This window comes from Triturus cristatus, chromosome 4_1 (assembly GCF_964204655.1).
Source record: "Triturus cristatus chromosome 4_1, aTriCri1.1, whole genome shotgun sequence".
NCBI lineage: Eukaryota > Metazoa > Chordata > Amphibia > Caudata > Salamandridae > Triturus > Triturus cristatus.
The window spans coordinates 596,480,237-596,497,186 of NC_140585.1; the positions used below are offsets into that span (position 1 = coordinate 596,480,237).

Consider the following 16,950-nt stretch of genomic DNA (forward strand, 5'->3'; position numbering starts at 1 on the left):
AAATGGGCCTATACAGCTGTTGTGGACTCTGAGGGAGGATACAATGGGTTTGAGTTTAATAGTAGAAGCAGTTGGAGGGAGGAAATGTATTAGCATTGTTATGCTTTGGGCAGTCATGATGTCTAGCGATTTAGCAAAAGGGACCAAGTGGTAGTGATACCTAGATGTGAAAATTCTACAAGTCATTCTCAGACTGGGTAAGGGTGTTCTCTGGAGTAAAGAAGGAGGAATTCTGTTTTGGCTAGATTCCGTTTTAAGGAGAATGAACCCCATTCAGTTTATGAGCTTTTTCAGGAAAAAATGTCATGACACTCCTGGGCGTAGCCGCGTGCTTTATAAATACCATATAAAATAAGATAACATAACTCTGACTCTTCGGTAAGTTGGGTATCATCAGCTTAGTGAGTGGCAATCCTTTTTCCAGGAGTATCAGGCTAAGGGGTTACACGAATAAAGTAAAAAGAGAGGACAATACAATTGAGACTTGAGGTAACTCACATTTTAGAGATAGTTTTTTGGAGATTAAATCTCAAGGCGAGGAAGGAAAAGAACTACAAGAGGCTCAACATTCTAGAACCATCCTTGTGTCTTGCAATAGGTTGTATCAAACACCCTGGTAAGTAAAGTAGCACTAGTATGAAAGCATCACCTTTAGCCCCACTCCTTGTACAATCTAATTTTAAACGTGGAGTAGCAGCAGTTTTTGTGCTGAATTTGGAGGCAGACCAAAACTGAAAAGAATGCAAAGACATCAGGAGTTCATTGCTGGATGTGTGGGATAAATTAGAATTCAGACTTTTCTGTGATTTTCCCGAGAAATAGAGGTTAGAAGCCAATGGAAATCATTGTAATCTACATTAGCGTTTTGGGAACGGAAGTCCTCAGTGTGCATTTAAGAATCATTCACCTGAATGTTTTTCTTGAGAGCCCTCAGTGTTTCCCCTTAGTGAGCTGTGGTCCAGAGGAGGTACTCCTGTTTTTAACTCAGTGAGACATCCAGGCTGGGCAATGACGTTGACGTGGCACCCATATTGCAACTCTCTACTACTGCCCTCTCAAACTCAGGCTACAAAAGACAGATTGGTGGCAGTATAATCTAAAGTTAAGGTTCCAGATCTTTTCCTCTATCACTCTATGCCACATGAAGGGCTTTTGGGAGGGGGGGGGGGATTTGGGATGGGTGTGTGTTTCTGTCTTACAGAATGTGGGAGACCGTTGACATCTATGTATGTGTTAGTTAGTGTTACACAATGGTGGTTGCCTTTCAGTTGAGTTGCAAATTATCACTCAGGACATTGGAGCCTTTCCCACCTCCATTAAGTTATCTTTGGTGGTGGCCCAGCAGTGTCCCACTGAAGAAGCTGCAGATCTCCTGTGAGAGTTAAACCTACCACTCTCCATTTCCTGTTCGGGATCTGCATTTGTTTGGGAATCACCTTTGTAGAACCATTCCACGTGAGGTAGAATGAGCCATTCGGAGGACGTCAGCACAGCCCCATGACCAGGACATAAGGTGAACATGCCACCTCGTTCGGAGGAACTCCTGGAAATTAAGACAGTATACAGCACCCAACTGGCCACACCTGGCCTGGCCATCATGTGAAGATAAATACTAAGCTCTCCAGTCAGTACTTTGTTCAGTATCAACTCTGCAACTGAGGGGGGCCTGTACACCAGCCCAGTAAAAGGTAGGAAACACTATGGAATCTAGAGTAAGACAGCTGATGCATTACTATTATACTTGCAGACTGGGTCTATTTCTGGGAAACATCCGTAAGGTGATCTAGATGGAGGTGTGAAATAAGAAAGACCTACTTGCCTGCTGAAAAGCTAGATTGCCCCCTCCCAGGAGGAAATTACCTGCTTCACATTCACCAAAGCCCAGGTACCGGAAGAACGTGACGGGACGAGCATTAAAATACTAAGACCGGCCCAGAGATGAAAGGTCACCACAGTCCACTATCCAGCAACAACTCCCAAAACAACAACATCTAGCTCCAGGAGAAGCTCCTCTGCCTTCAGACATCAAAAAGGTAGAGAATGCCCCATCTCCAACCATACACATGTGCCAGGGTGCCTATTCTTATCTCGATCACCTAATTTAGAAAGTACTGAAGAATTTGGACTTCAAAATCCGGCCTGGGTTCCCGCATCACTGTCTGATGAAAATTACCCCAATTCCAGAACCATCTAAATACACTTCCTAGCCCTTACTATTCGGGAGACATTAACATTTTAAGTGGCACTTGGAGTCCCTTGTTCTGACACTAGACTGACTTCTGCACTTCCAAGTTTTCTGAAACCATGGGTGCTCCCGCTATTGGAAAACAGTTTATGCAACCAGTAGTTTAGAAGCTACAAGCCCCCCTCCCCTTACAAGTATCTAAGGGACACAATGGGTAAACTAGCACCCTAGATAGAATCTCGGAAGTTGGTCAGTGGTTTCTGGACTTGGACTCCAATGACTGGTTATGTTGGTTGCAGTGAGCAATAGGCAGTCACCCTCTTTGGACATCACCAGAGGTCTTCTCACAAACATGATTTTTGACGATTTTCCTTGTTCTTTTTATGAAATTCAAATGGATTGGGCGAAGATTAGCAGTGGGTGGTGGTTTAACGAGTCTAGCTTAATATATTTTTCCGGTTAATGAGGTGCGAGTGTAAGAGGGGACAATTAGATCTAGGATGATTCCTTCATTTGAGAAGATCTTTTTTAATGTACCGATAAGTTCATTAAAGTTGTCCAGAAATTATACATTGTGACATTTGGGGTGATATTTGTTATGGGCAAAGAGTTTTATTTTCCGTAAATCTGTTGGTACCTAGCAAAAAGTTGAACGAGGGGGAAAGGATGGAAAGTCTGTTTATATAACGTCCAGGTGCTCTTAGGATGACAGCGTGGATGCCTCAATTTTTTGTGACAAATTATACAAAAAAGTGATGGGCGAGATGCTTGAATTAATCTCAGACACAGGTAATTACTTGGGCCGCATCTCAGTCCATCTTGGTTTGCCCACAATGCCACCTCACATTAGACATAGCCATATGTAAATCTGCTTTGATCCCGCTCCAATAAGAACAGTCCAGTCTAACCTGCGAAGTCCAGTCTTCTCTGAATCTGAACACAAGCAACCCAAGACTGTCCTACATTCTGAAGAGCTGCCTGGCCTATGAACACCCCTATTCTAACAAGCCATTGAACTGGGAGGCAACTGAGCTTGTACGAACTATCGGAGTGAGCCAGAACCAGGGATCTTGGCACTTGTTGGTAGCAATGCCCTACACCTTCAGACGAGGTAATACTTATGAATGGAAGTCCTGACTGGAAAAGGCAACCATTTACATTCCCCCACGAACCACACTTAATTTCTCATTTAATCCTCCAGTGTTAACACGGTCAAAATGGGCAAACCCAGGCAAAATAAATAACAGCTGTTACACACACTGACTTTACCTAAATGTCACCATACTGGGTGATGTGGTGGCTTTGGGTGCATGAAGGGTGGTGGTCTGTCCATGACTTCTCCAGATCAACAAAACTGCTTACTGAATGCCATTAAACAAATGTGTGATATACTAGAGGCTCACATAGATACTGTTGCTCCAGATTTGTGGCTTCTCTGGACTTAACTGAAGAAGCTCTCGGTAAGGATGGTGGAAAATGAAAACATGCTTTGCATGCTGCAGCCTACTGTTCTCAATAAGAGAAGTCAAATCTCAGAATTGCAGGACAGGATCAGGTTTCTAGAGTACTGTAGAGAGGATGCGGAGGACTGTTCAAAGAGGAACGGCACAGGGATAGTGGGCCTCCCAGAGATGGCAGAGCCCCCCCACACCCCCCCCCCACATTGAGCTGCTCATGAAGGATTGTTTTAAGGAGGTTGCCCTTGAGAAATGTTTGAACTTCTTTACAGTGGAAGGGGCGCACAGGAGTCGTTTACCTCCACCAGCTCAAGGGTCTATTCTGCGAACTGTCATGCCAGACTTCTCAACTACTAGTATCAAAATGTAATGCATCCAGGGGCCAAGCACCACTGTCTACTCATGGTGGGGAAGCAGAGTCCTCATTTTCACCTCAATAACAAATTCACATTACAACATTAACACAGTTCATTCCTAGAAGTTAAACAGAAACTATAACTACCATCCACTTAGATATTTAGATGCAATAGCACTGTGTCCAGAAATTAACACAGCAGCTTCAGGAATTAACAACGAATATCAAGAGTCACACCTATACAGGCTAATGAATCTATATAATGTAAAATACACTGGGAATGGTGCATTGTTTAATATAACCCTTCGCAGAAGGTTCGGTCCTTTCATTTATAGATCAAGCCTGCCACTCAGGGGTGGGTGTGCTACTTAACTTCAGGCAGAATGACTATGGAAAGAAAAAAGAGTTTCATTTGCCTCACCATTTATTCCAGATTGCAAAATATGGGGTTTAGGAGCCTGGTACCTAGGGTGTTAATGTTATGCCTGAGAATGGTAATGTTTTTCCCTTGTAAGTATACTCCTCACATGCTTGGGGCTCTAGCATTTGGATAAGACTGGATGTTCTGTTCATAGTACATAAAGAACAAGCAGCCACAGAAGACATGGATGCAACAATGGAGGGGGCAACTAGAGACAGACTAGCCCATGTATATGGGCCAAATGGCTCCCACATCAAATTCCTTGGAAGTCTCTTGAATTCAATGAGATTGAATTAGTGGGGGAAGAGAAGTTATAAATTGCGTATTTGAGGTAAGCCTGATAGACTACACCCACCTCTGCCTTAAATGATTAATGGTAAGACTACTAGCAAGTTACAGAACGTGGTTACTGGTTGGGGCCTGACTTTATGTTTAGGGAGCTGTCCACCCCTTAGTTATGGCATACACATTTTATATGCCTTTCCATTACCTGCACTCAAAGTTAGATGTATTCTTTCACACATGCCACTTCCATGGTCCGATTGTCAGGCCACAGCAAACTTGTGTTGATGTTGAATTGGGGTAACCAATATACTTGAATTCCGACATGGTGTTTACTGCCAGCTGCGTGCACAGCACTCATGTACTGTCAAACAGTGGGGTGGTAAAGACTCCATTATAAATTACAGAACAGGCATATGAGATACAGAGTTTAGTGAAGAAAGAGAACTGCTGACTTGATGTTAACCTAAATATGCAAAGCTTTTGAAAAAATTACAATCATTTGATTACCCAGAACTAAACACAGTAAAAGGAAAAAAATGGGACACTTTCTTACATTGCTGACCCGAACAAACTTGCAGGGGATTCCAGTTGTGTCACAGAGGTAGGAAAGACTGTGCTACAGTTTGCTAACAGAAAGGCATAAATGACATATCAACCATCTACTACCTATATATAAAGCCCAAAACACCCTTATTTGACGGATTGCAAGCATGTATAGCAGCAGCAAGACAAAACAAACAGGATAGGACATGATGGAAGCCTCTATTACCTCTCTTGATATTAGTAAAGTCACAGAACAGTTGTCGAGTTGTAAGGCCCCTTATGGCAAAGGTCCTCCAATTGCCTTTATTGGTATTTGATAAGACTATATTGGTTCCAAGCCCGTTACAGTTGTTTCTGATCACTAGGAAGAATGGTGCTTTACAGATTACCACTCAGGAAGGGTATAATAATGGTATAACCCAAACCTCACTGAGTACCTCTAGAAACAGCAAGACCTCACTCCCTGTTGAATCTTGGCTGCAAAATGTTGGTGAAAGTACTAGCCAACAAGCTGATGAAAGTAATTCTAGCTTTGTCCCGGCAGGAGTAAGTCTCTGAAAATACACTGACTAATCAACATTTGAAAAGTGTTTCAGACAATGACTAATTTCAGGTGGTTGCATCGGTTAATATGAAAACGTTTTTTTACACCCTGGGATAAGATTACCTATTCGAGGTGGTGCAGGCGATTGGATTATACAATGTGATACCTGTCGAGATCTAAATCTTATATGTTGAGCCAACGGCTCACAGTAAAACAGGTCGCAGTATATTAGGCTCATGGTTGTTGGAGATGGACATCCTGCTATTTGCGTTAGCAACAAGGTTGCTGGCATTTTATGCACAAGGAAAAAGAACTAATCTTGGGATCGTTGCTACTGTTTGGCTTCACACCAATTCATTATGCATGGATGATATCTTATTTCTTAAGGATGTTGAACCGGTCCTGGGTGTGGCTATGTCAGGGTTGACTGTGAAGAAGTATAAATGATGATGTCTTGAATAAGACATGACTCAGTTGAGCGACCTCCATGTGCACCCCAGACATTATACAGGTGGAGGATGGATGGCAGGGCTGAAGAAACACTAGGAGGCAATCCACCAACAGGTGGGTGCTAAACCCTAGGATAACAATCTGAGCCAACCTTGTATAACCACCAGGTTAGAGGGATACCAGCATGTAAAAATGTGGGGGTGATCCGGCCACATAGAAAAACCTTAATTCCCTATGTGCTTGGCTAATACAAATGCGAACAGTTTACTGACAGAGGTGGAGCTAGTTAATCCATCTACCAGTAGTTAGCAGTAGACTAGGGGCAAAGTGCCTAGAAGGAAGATAGGAGGCTGTGCGATAGAGGGGAGTGGACCCCAGTGATCAGCTGGGCAACTGAAGCAGGAAGTAGGGCAGTGTAGCTAGCTCTGGGTTCCCAGGGGACTCGATCCAGAGTCAGAGCATTTGGTGCTGAAAAAGCGGCACAGTTTGTTAGGACTGTTATTGTGGGCGAGCAGCCTTCGGCCTAACACAGAGCAGTGTAAGATTTGTATTGCAGAACAGTGATCAATAACGGACACACAACTCAAGAAGGAGATCCAGACCAATTTTATAAAATTATATTTTGTTTGTACTTTATTTTAAGACCCAGTTCTTCGTAATCTGGTAAGTACGTTTTTAATTAAGATTACTTTGCACTTTGAAAAATAGACACTTAGAAATTCTTTCACAGATTCCAATGTTAACCTATGGGGAAAATAATATTGCGGTTAAACAGGTAAGTATTGAACTAACAATCTCAATTTTCGGAGCCAAAAGTCATCACGGGCCAGGGGTCGGGTAGTACAAAAACTGCACCACCAGCGGCACAGGGGCGACCAAGTGCAGAGGTCAAACTCCTAATGGTTTCCAATGGAGACAAGTGATGCCTGGAGCCACACCGTTTGCAAGGTAAATAAATCTGTTGCGGGGGCCAAGTTTTGGGGGTTAGCAGAAGCACAGTGGGGGCCACAAAGCAGCACCAAACATACACCACCAGCGGCACAGGTGGTGCAAGGGGCAAATTCGACATTGGGCACCCAATGCTTTTCAACTGAGATTCTTCTTTCGGCAAAGAGGCTGCAGGGATGGCAACGGAGGTTGCATGAGGAAGACCAAGGACAGCAGAGGTAAGTTGGGTAGCAGGGTGTCGTAGGGGCACCGTCGGTTCAGCTCACCAGGGCCTAGGGGATTCGGCTGCAGGGGTGACTTTCGATGCCAGAGTTTTCTTACCATAACCGGTCCCGTTCGCGGGAGCCTCTGGATTCACACTACAGGTGCCGTCGTGAAGGGCAGGCGAGGTCAACCAACGCTGAACACTAGGTCAGGATTACCGGGGAGACTTCACTGCACAGGTGAGCCACTCAGATACGGGCTGTGACGTCGGGTGCAGAGTGGGCTGGCGACGCGGAACTGGAGTCTTTGGAGTTGGTTTCTTCTGGACAGGTCCACTGTCCTTGGGAGATTGGACTCTTTATTGAAGCCAACAGTCTTCGCAGGGATTTTGAAGGTCGCTGTTGCAAGACTGGTTGTAGGGTCATTGAAGCTTGAGACAGGCCGGCAGGGCTGGCGCCAAGGCAGTTGCCTTCTGCTGCAGGGTATCTTTTCACTTCTTAGGTCAGTTCTGGGGTAGCCACTTCAATACTAAATTTAGGAGGCGTGTTAGGGGAGTAGCAGGTAGGGCCAATGGGAACCCTACCTGGGGTGACTACACCCTCTATTATGCCACCCTCCTGTGGGAGGGGGCATAGGCCTAGCCCTGATTGGAAGGGTTTCTCCACCTTCAAGATGGCGGGGACTGAAAGATGTGCTTCACCTCGCTTCCCCCACCTTAGGGATGAGGTTGACAGAGGTGGGCACACCGGCTAACTTTTTTAATGTTCCTGCTTGTTTTCCCACTTAAAGTGGGGATGTAAACCAGGGGCCACCATCTGCTGCTAGCAGAGGAGTCTGGGGGGTCGCATTACAAAGGCAGCAGACCTTTGAAGCTTCCCTTCATCGAGCACTGGCCATCCTTGGGGAGGAGGCAGGACAACACTGCCCAGGATGTGCAGTGTTTCTGGTCCCAAGGAGCAGGGGCTCTCCATCCAGGGGTCCAGAAACATGTTGGTAGATGGCTGCCTACAGCCGGTCAGAGAGAACACCAGGGTTGGTAGGGATTCAGGGGGCACCGCTGAGGTGCACTCTGGGTACATGGTACAATAAATCCCACACTGGCATCAGTGTGGTTTTATCGAAATGAGTAGTTTGGTACCAACACTTCTGTATTCAGTGAAGCCATCATGATGCTGTGGAGCTTGAGTTGTCAACTTCCCAGCCCATGTACTCTCTAAGGCTTCCCTGACACCTACAAATATTTTGAAATGGTGCTCAATATTGTAAGGGCATATCTGCTAAAGCAGAAATGCCCTCACCTGTAGTATAGTGCACCCTGCCTTAGGGCTGTGAGGCCTGCTAGTGAGGTAACTTACCTATGCTGCCAGGCAGTGCTAGTTGGCATGGCACCCAGGTAGGGTGCCATGTCATCTTTGTCATTTTCTCCCTCACAGGGGCATGCAGGCAGCAAGGGCAGTGGCATGGTCCCAGTGAGGGGATGCCAAGGGACCCTCTACAGCTCCCAGGCCCTAGGTATCCAGGGTACCCATTTTCTACAGGCTTACAGGGGGCAGAAATATCAATTGGGAGTTTGTTTTAGGGAAGGAGCACTGGCACAGGGGACCTGGTTTGCAGGGACCCTGTGCACTACATTTGAAAGTAAAACCATATCAAAACCAGGCAAAATGTGGCGGGCTACCCATGCCAAAAAGGCACTTTCGCGGAGATGGCCTTGTTCCCTATAAGGCAGGGTACTTAATATTAAGAAGAATGACATGTTTCTTTTATGCCTTACATGTCCTGACAGTGAAATCTCGCAATTGTCATTTTCAATGTAGCAAAAATGCCAGTCCCATTGGTAAACATGGGGTTTGACTAGTCCAAATGCTAAGTGCTAACTAAGTACTGCGATGTCTCAAATTAATGGTTACCTTAAACCCAATGTAATGCTGAAGTCAGATTTAAAGTAACTTTTAATATAAAGGTGACTTTAAAAAGTTCTCACTTTCTTGCCCCAAAGTTTTAGTGGCTGTTTCTGATTCACTGCAGCCATTGTCACCCAAGACAGCCTGCTGCCTTCCTGCCAAGAGGTGTGAATGGCTCTAAGGAAAAGGGAACAAAAGGCCTGCTAGACAGGATGGCCTTCAAAGAGAATACTACCTCTAGATAAGGGAATACATGTCACAACTTATCCTACTCGCTCCTTTGTGTAGGTAGACAGCCTGGCATCTCTTTCAGAGGGTTGCGCGGCTCAGTAAGGTTTTATGTTATGCTGTGTTGTGCAGGTCTCCTGAAACAGTGAGGTCTTGAATATGTGGCGTTCTTGATGAAGGCGTTTCACGCTGATACGTGCAAAAAAAAATTCTAGAAATAGAATTGCACTATGTCAAGAAAAGAAAACAGGAGACTTTGAATAATGTAATTAAGTTATTGAAATATTGTGAAATGATCAAGACTTGTGTTGTCCTGGACATGAGAAATATTTCATGTATAAGTATGAGTATGTAGAAGAATGAATGTGTATGTGTTGTGTATGTTTGAAGACGAGATATGTTTTATATAAAACAAAATGTATGTTTTATGGGGGGGCGGGGCTTGCTCGCGGCATAGATGGCTGCTTAAGCCGATAGCTCTGCATAGCCTTCACACTATCCTGAAGGAATCCTGCATCTGCAGGGTCTTACCGTCCAGACTTGAGTTGCCAGTGGCACCGGAGTGACTCGGGAACACAGTGAGACATTTCTGAGCCTTTCACCCCCAACACTGAGCGAGCTGACCGATTCTGCCGGCAGAGCCCCTGGGCTGGGCCGACATCCCCGGACTGCCGTGGAGAGGGAGTGGCAGCCGGAGACCCGGCGGCTGAGTGGTACCGGACGCTTTTGGTGCAGACGAGTGCTCAACACGGCTTGGTGAGGCCGGTGGCGGCTGGGGTATATCCCGTTGCCGTGTATGCGGTGTATCTGAGCGATCCAGCACTCCATAAAGCTGACAAAGCTCAGATGCCGCCGGAGGCCTGAGGAGTGGAGCCGAAGGTGACATAGGTCTCTGTGCCGAGGGTGGGAGCCTCTACCAGAAATGGCGCCGACGCGGAAATCAAGCTGACAAGGTGAGGTACCCTCCCCCGGTCCATGGCGGAGCAACAAGGTGGATAGAGGCCCCCCAGGTCACACTACGTAAGGTGATAGGACTGCGGAACGGCAGAGGCGCGGCTGGCCAGTTTGGTGCCCGCCAACACCACAAACTCTGAAGTGTACAGCGCGGTCCCTGTGGTTAACTAGGGAAGCTGTGGTGTTGGGACAGAAGCGTCGCAAGAGTGTTGTGGAGTGCTGGGTATACCGCAACACTGGCAGACTCACATGGCAATGCGCTACGAGTAAGAGCCCGGAGTGATTCGGCTGCTTCTACTGTCCTGGTGCGGGAGCCCTGAAAACGACAGCGCCATTTTACGCAATCCTCTACGAGACGCATGCGGCCTGAGCAGATACACGGAGACGACGACGGAAGGCTGGATTTGTGTTGTGCATGTCGGGAGGAACTGGTTTAGCAGCTCAACACTTGAAGGGCCTGTGAAGTGAGCCCACACTGGACGCTACTGAAGGTGGAAGGGCCTCCAGGCCACAGCTGGGAGTGGGGCTGTGAGTGCTAGTGGCTCAAAGAGAGGACAATTTGCTGATCGAGTGCAACCACTGACACGACAGGTTGCCTGCGTGGTACGTACAATTGTGGCACTTGGTTGGAGTCTTTGTTGTGGTGGCGGACGACGGTGGCTCTGTGGCTGAACGCACCTGGGCGGCTGCTGCGTTCCTGGCTCAATCTGGGCACTACTCTGGACAGTGACAGTGTGTGGACGTGGGGGTCGCCCTGCGGAAAGGTTAGCCCGAAGGAGGCTACTCGCTTGACTTAATCGCCAAACGCAGGACACTTGTCTTGGCCGAGGATCAGTTGCGATGGGTAGAATAGACAAGACACAGCCTAAACTTACGTTTGACCAAAGGAAAGCTAAGGGGAGGGAAAATGCCACGGATGATGGGGACAACGCGCAGGAACAGGCCCAAGAGGACGCAGAAGGAGACATTCGCACTAGGCTTGTTGCAATGGAAAAAAGCCTGCAGAGTAGCCTCTCCACTCTGGGGACTAAACTGGACTCCCTCTCTTACCGATTGGATAGAATTTCAGAAAGAATGGACAAGCATGCAGAAAGGCTGGATATGACGGAAAGCCAGATCACAGAGGTTTAAGAAGCACAGACGTCAATGGACACTGATCACAAGCAAATGGTAAGGGTGCTACAAGTATTGCAAGACAAGGCCGAGGACCTCGAAGCGAGGATCCGCAGAAACAACTTACAGATTACGGGCCTTCTGGAGTCGACCCAGACCGGCAACATGGAAAAAATTGTTGAGAAGTTGCTGGTGACACTACTCGGAAGTGAAACACTCTCCCCCATATTTGTAGTAGAGAGGGCGCACTGCTCATTGGGCCCTCGCCCTGTCCCTGGTGCTCCCCAGAGGCCGAGAATAGTGAAACTGCTGAATTACCGGGATAGCGACTCGGTGCTGAAGGTAGCCAGAGAGAAACAGTTGCTGCAGTACGAAGGATCCAGTATATCTTTATATCCGGACTTCACGATTCGAGTGCAGGACGCGCGCAAACAGTTTGCGCCACTTAAGTGACAGCTACGGGATCTTAATTTGGACTACGCCATGCTATACTCGGCAAGACTATGCATCAATCGGCAGGGCCAGTCAAGAATTTTTACAGACCCAAACACTCTACACAAGGCCCTGAAAGAGTGGTCTAAAGAGAAGCGCAGCAGCCCGGGACAGAGTTCTTTGGAGGGGACGGCCGGGGGCCATTTGGACGATCAGGACTGACCGCTGGACTACATGTCCCACAGATAAGAGGAGGCCGGTGGGGAAAGATAAGGGAGGTTGTGGGAATGCAAGAGAGTTAGCTTGCTTGAATGTGAGAATGTTGATTGGAGAGCACTACAGAAACAGTTGCGCTATAGAATTACCCGCAGAGCGGTTAGTCCTTAAGGGGAGGTGTGCTATGATTCTTTTGGGGTGAAAAGATATGACGAGGTGGGGGCGGGGGACGTCTAGAGCAGATACTTTACATTGGCCTGATGGCAAGCGGAGGTGGAACCCGTTCTGGTTCGGTTATATTACCCTACTAGTCAGGCAACATCCGCCCACAAATGTATTAGACACCCGGGGAGTTGTACTTAGGCGGGAGGGTTTCTATGTTTAATTCTCATCCATTTTGGTTGCTGAGCATTCAGATGACGAAAGGGGAAAGGGATTTTATTGTGGTAACTCGTCAAGGCACAGTTGGGGTATGCCTGGCGTGGGTGGGGGAGGGAGGGTTTTGAGACTAACAAAGAATGGCAATTTTAATGATGGCACCAGTTTTGTGTTTAGTGCTACATGTCTAAGCGGCAGGTCGAGAGTTCCGGACACCACACACCCCCATGACAGTCCTTAATAGGTCCAGTACTACCGCAGCTAATAGCACTGTTCGAGCACTTACTAGGAATGTGCGTGGCCTCAACGACCACAGGAAACTTAGAAAAGTCCTGGCCTACATGTGAGACACGAAATCGATGTTGCGCTATTACAAGAGACACCTTCCCAGTAGCAGTAAGGGTCTGCTAGGCAACATGCATGCTGCGGGTTTCAACACACATGCGAGTGGAGTGCTCACATGGGTAAATCCCAGGGCTGAACTAAAACTAGAGCCATTAACCTCAGACCAGGACGGGCAATTTAAGATCTCGAGATGTAGTGGAAAGGGAATGGAACTACTCCTAGTGAATGTATACGGGCCAAAATTTGACAATCCCAGCTTTTACACTGACCTGTTGGAGAAAGTTCGGGCGTACGGGGAGGGAGAACAGCTCTGGCATGGTGATTTCAATTTAGTCATGAACCCACAGAGGGATAGGTCGGGGGGGCCGGATAGACATGTCTAGGCGTCAGTGCAAACAATTGCAGATGCAATGGTACAGCTTGACTTATGCGATGTGTGGCAACAGAGGTATACGGAGAAGGGGGGATATACACATTACTCAGCGCATCATGATTTGCATACCCGCATAGATTGTTGGCTGGCAGCCAGACGAATACAGGAGAGGGTCCGGGCTGTGAGGTGTTCCCCCGTCCGTTGTCGGACCATTGCCCAATATTGCTTGTATTTGGCACCCCACAAAAAAATATTACCCCCTTTACCTGGCGGTTCCCATCCTACTCTCTGCTAGACACCATTTTAAAGAGGCGATTGAAACGTTCTTTGCTACAAACTTAGGGTCGGTGGAGAGTTTCCAAGTGGTTTGGGACGCGTTTAAAGTATATATCCGAGGTATTACGATGACCAAACATTCCGGAGTCCTCAGAGCGATACGTAAAAGACTCACAGATCTGGAGGGTTCATTGGCGAGCCTTGAGAAGCAACTCCTGGTCAGAGCTGATGATGCAGTCACGCAGGAATTCAAAACACAATTAGGGGTATATCACGACGCCGCTGATGCTGAAATTAAATACCTAGGTAAATATGCCACGGCGCTCACGTACGGTGAGGGTGAATGGCCGGGTGCAGTATTGGGCCAGCTTCTCAAAAAGAGGCGGGAGAAAACAATAGTAGCGGAGGTCAAAGATGCGGAGGGTGACGCGCTGATTGAAGAGGCTGCCATAGCGGATAGGTTCCATCAATATTACTCAAAGCTTTATTCCATTTGCAGTAGTGGTTCTGAGGCGGAAATATTGGACTTTCTGACACACATAAAGCTCCCATGGTTAACGAACATGCACCGCAAATTTCTTATGCGGCATTTGGAGAGAGACTAAATTATACTGGCCTTGTCAGGTATGAAATCGGGGAGCGCGCAAGGAGTAGCTGGCCTGACAGTAACTTTTTACAAGGCGTTCATGGACTTACTTGTCCCGCATTTAGCTACTCGATTTGACGATGTGTGTAACGGGCAATATGCCACCCTCGATGAGAGAGGCGATTATTGTCGCTATACTGAAGCCGGGCGAGCCCCCGGATGAGTGCGCATCCTATCGTCCGCTTTCATTGCTAAATGTAGACACGAAACTTTTTGTGAAGATCTTAACAAACAGGCTGGTCCCGATATTCGTGGCGCCGGAACAGGCGGGTTTTGTTCCAAGTAGAAACTTAACTTACAATTTGAGGACAGTGTTCGGTGCGATACAGCCCACTAAGCCAGAGATACAGGCGGTAGCTGTATTCCTCGACATGGAGAAAGCCTTCGACTCTGTAGAATGGCCTTTTATGCAACAGGTCCTGACGCGGATTTTTCCTTCCTGGCGGTCAAGCGCGAGCTCCGGAGTGAGGGTATCCAGTACTCGCTCTTCTACCCGGCGAGACTCCGCGTAATTGTCGATGACAAAACCCAGTTCTTCGACACCCCAGAGGACGCTTGTCACTGGCTCGAACTCTATAGAGCGGGGAAAGGTGGATCCGGCTCTTCGCCTAGACGGATGACAGAGCCGGGACAGAGGCGGAGATCCAGGAGGACTAGAGGTCGCGGAGGCCGATCGGGGGGTCCCTCAACTGTGGAGACATCGACGGAGCGGAGGGGAGTGCTGGAGGTGCTGACGGCGCTGTCTGGGTCACGGGACGATGCCACGGCGGAGGAGGGGATCCCGGATGACGAGGGGGGCTCAACCGACTCCGAGGGATCTGTACCGGACAGTGGCCATACGCCGGAGATCACACCACAATCGGTGGAGGACATACTGGATGGACAGGGGTAACTGGGTGTGCTTCTTCAGTTTGGGTGGGGGCCCGGCGGGGGGATGGCGGGGGACGGTAAGAGTGGTTGTCTACCGGGGTAGGATGGGCGGGGTGCCCTGGACTGGCCCCCAGGGGGTCTTTTCGTGACACTGTTGTGGGCTTGCTTTAGTCCTGGTGGCCTGGGCGACGAGGGCCCATTGCCTCCGTCCGGCCCGCACCTGGCCCTTAAGGCCTTCCTGTGGTGGCGACTGCAGGATTAGTAAGGTGTAGTGGGTTGTTGGGGAGTGTGGTTTGGATGGGAACTAGATGGTGCTATTTGGGTCCTGTTCTGGGGAGGGTGGATGGGGAGTTAATTAATATTTGGGTTGTTCAGTTTTGTTTGGGGACAATGGCCGCCATCAGTGCTATGAGGATCGATGTCCTTTTAAGGTTGGGACCCAGCTGGGGAGACTTTGCGAGACTGATATGGGACAATGGCTGAGATTGCCAACCTGAAATGTGTTACTTGGAACGTACGGGGGCTTCATACAATGTCCAGGCGTCACAAGGTCCACGCTTATTTAGTGCGTAGGGGGATACAAATGGCGCTGCTGCAGGAAACCCATCTGAACAAGGCGGAAGGGGCGGCGCTACAGCGTAGATGGAGGGGGCAGGTCTTTTGCACCTCGTACTCCGCGTATGCCAGAGGGGCGCTGATCTGGGTTAGAGCTGGGGTCCCCTTCCAGGTCACGAACTCAGTGATAGATCCAGAGGGGCGCTATGTGGCCATTTCGGGGACTTTGGGAGGGAGAGACCTAAACGTTTGCTGTGTGTATGCTCCTAATGTCGACCAGACTGCCTTCCTTTCCAGGTTATCGGGCTCGTTGGCCCACTGCCTCTCCGGGCCCATCCTGCTGGGTGGAGATTTCAATTCCGTAGTGGATGTAGACAATGACCGCTCGCACCCACCCCTCCCTGATTCTCCGGTTCGTCGTTTGGCTAGGGACCGTCGGGACTGGCAGACTCACTGGGGCCTAACGGACATTTGGAGGGCGCAACACCCCACAACTAGGGACTACTCCTACTTCTCGAGCCTCCATGAATTGCACGTTCGATTGGACGGCTTTCTTGGTTCGCCCGAATTGGTTCCGGCGGCGGTCCGGTCTGAATATTTGACCAGAACCATTTCTGATCATAACCCCCTCCTGTTGGACCTTCGCTGGTTTCCTGGGGTGCCGGCGGTGCCCACCTGGAAATTACGTCCCGAGACCCTTGAGGACAGTGTCTTCAAGGCGGACCTGGGTGACACGATCTCGGAGTACTTTGCGTCCAACGGTGGCACCGCGAGCACGAGAGCGCTAGAGTGGGACGCTTTTAAGGTGGTGGTGAGAGGGTACTGCATATCTAAACAGGTCGGTGTGCGGCGAGTTATCCTCGCGGACCTGGAGACAGCGGATCGGAAACTCCGCGAGCTGGAATTACGCCGCCCAGGGCACCCAGACTTACAGGCGCGCACGGCGGAGGCGAGGGAGGCGGTGGCAGCAGAGGTCGAACGGCTCCGCTGTTTTGACTATAAAGCCTATACGGTTCGGTCCATCGCGGAGGGGGATAGGTCGGGCGCGCTGTTAGCGTGGCTGGCCAACCCTGCGCGGCAGACTTCACTGACGACGTCCATGCGTAGGGCAGACGGAACCCAGGTGTATACTCAGCCTGCGATTTTGAGCTGCTACCGGCAATACTATGAGCGCTTGTACCGCAGTCGCTCTGTCCGAGACCCTGCCCTGCTAGATAATTATTTGCGGCCCCTAGAGATTCCAGCAATGGAGCAGGAGGTGGCTAAAA

General features: G+C 48.7%; 1 protein-coding gene across 2 annotated transcripts in view; it reads right to left on the reverse strand.

Moving 5' to 3' along the window:
• Positions 1 to 16,950, reverse strand: part of PRPF18 (pre-mRNA processing factor 18) — a 155,914-nt gene that overhangs the window by 19,260 nt on the left and 119,704 nt on the right. The gene's annotated exons all lie outside the window — the stretch shown is intronic.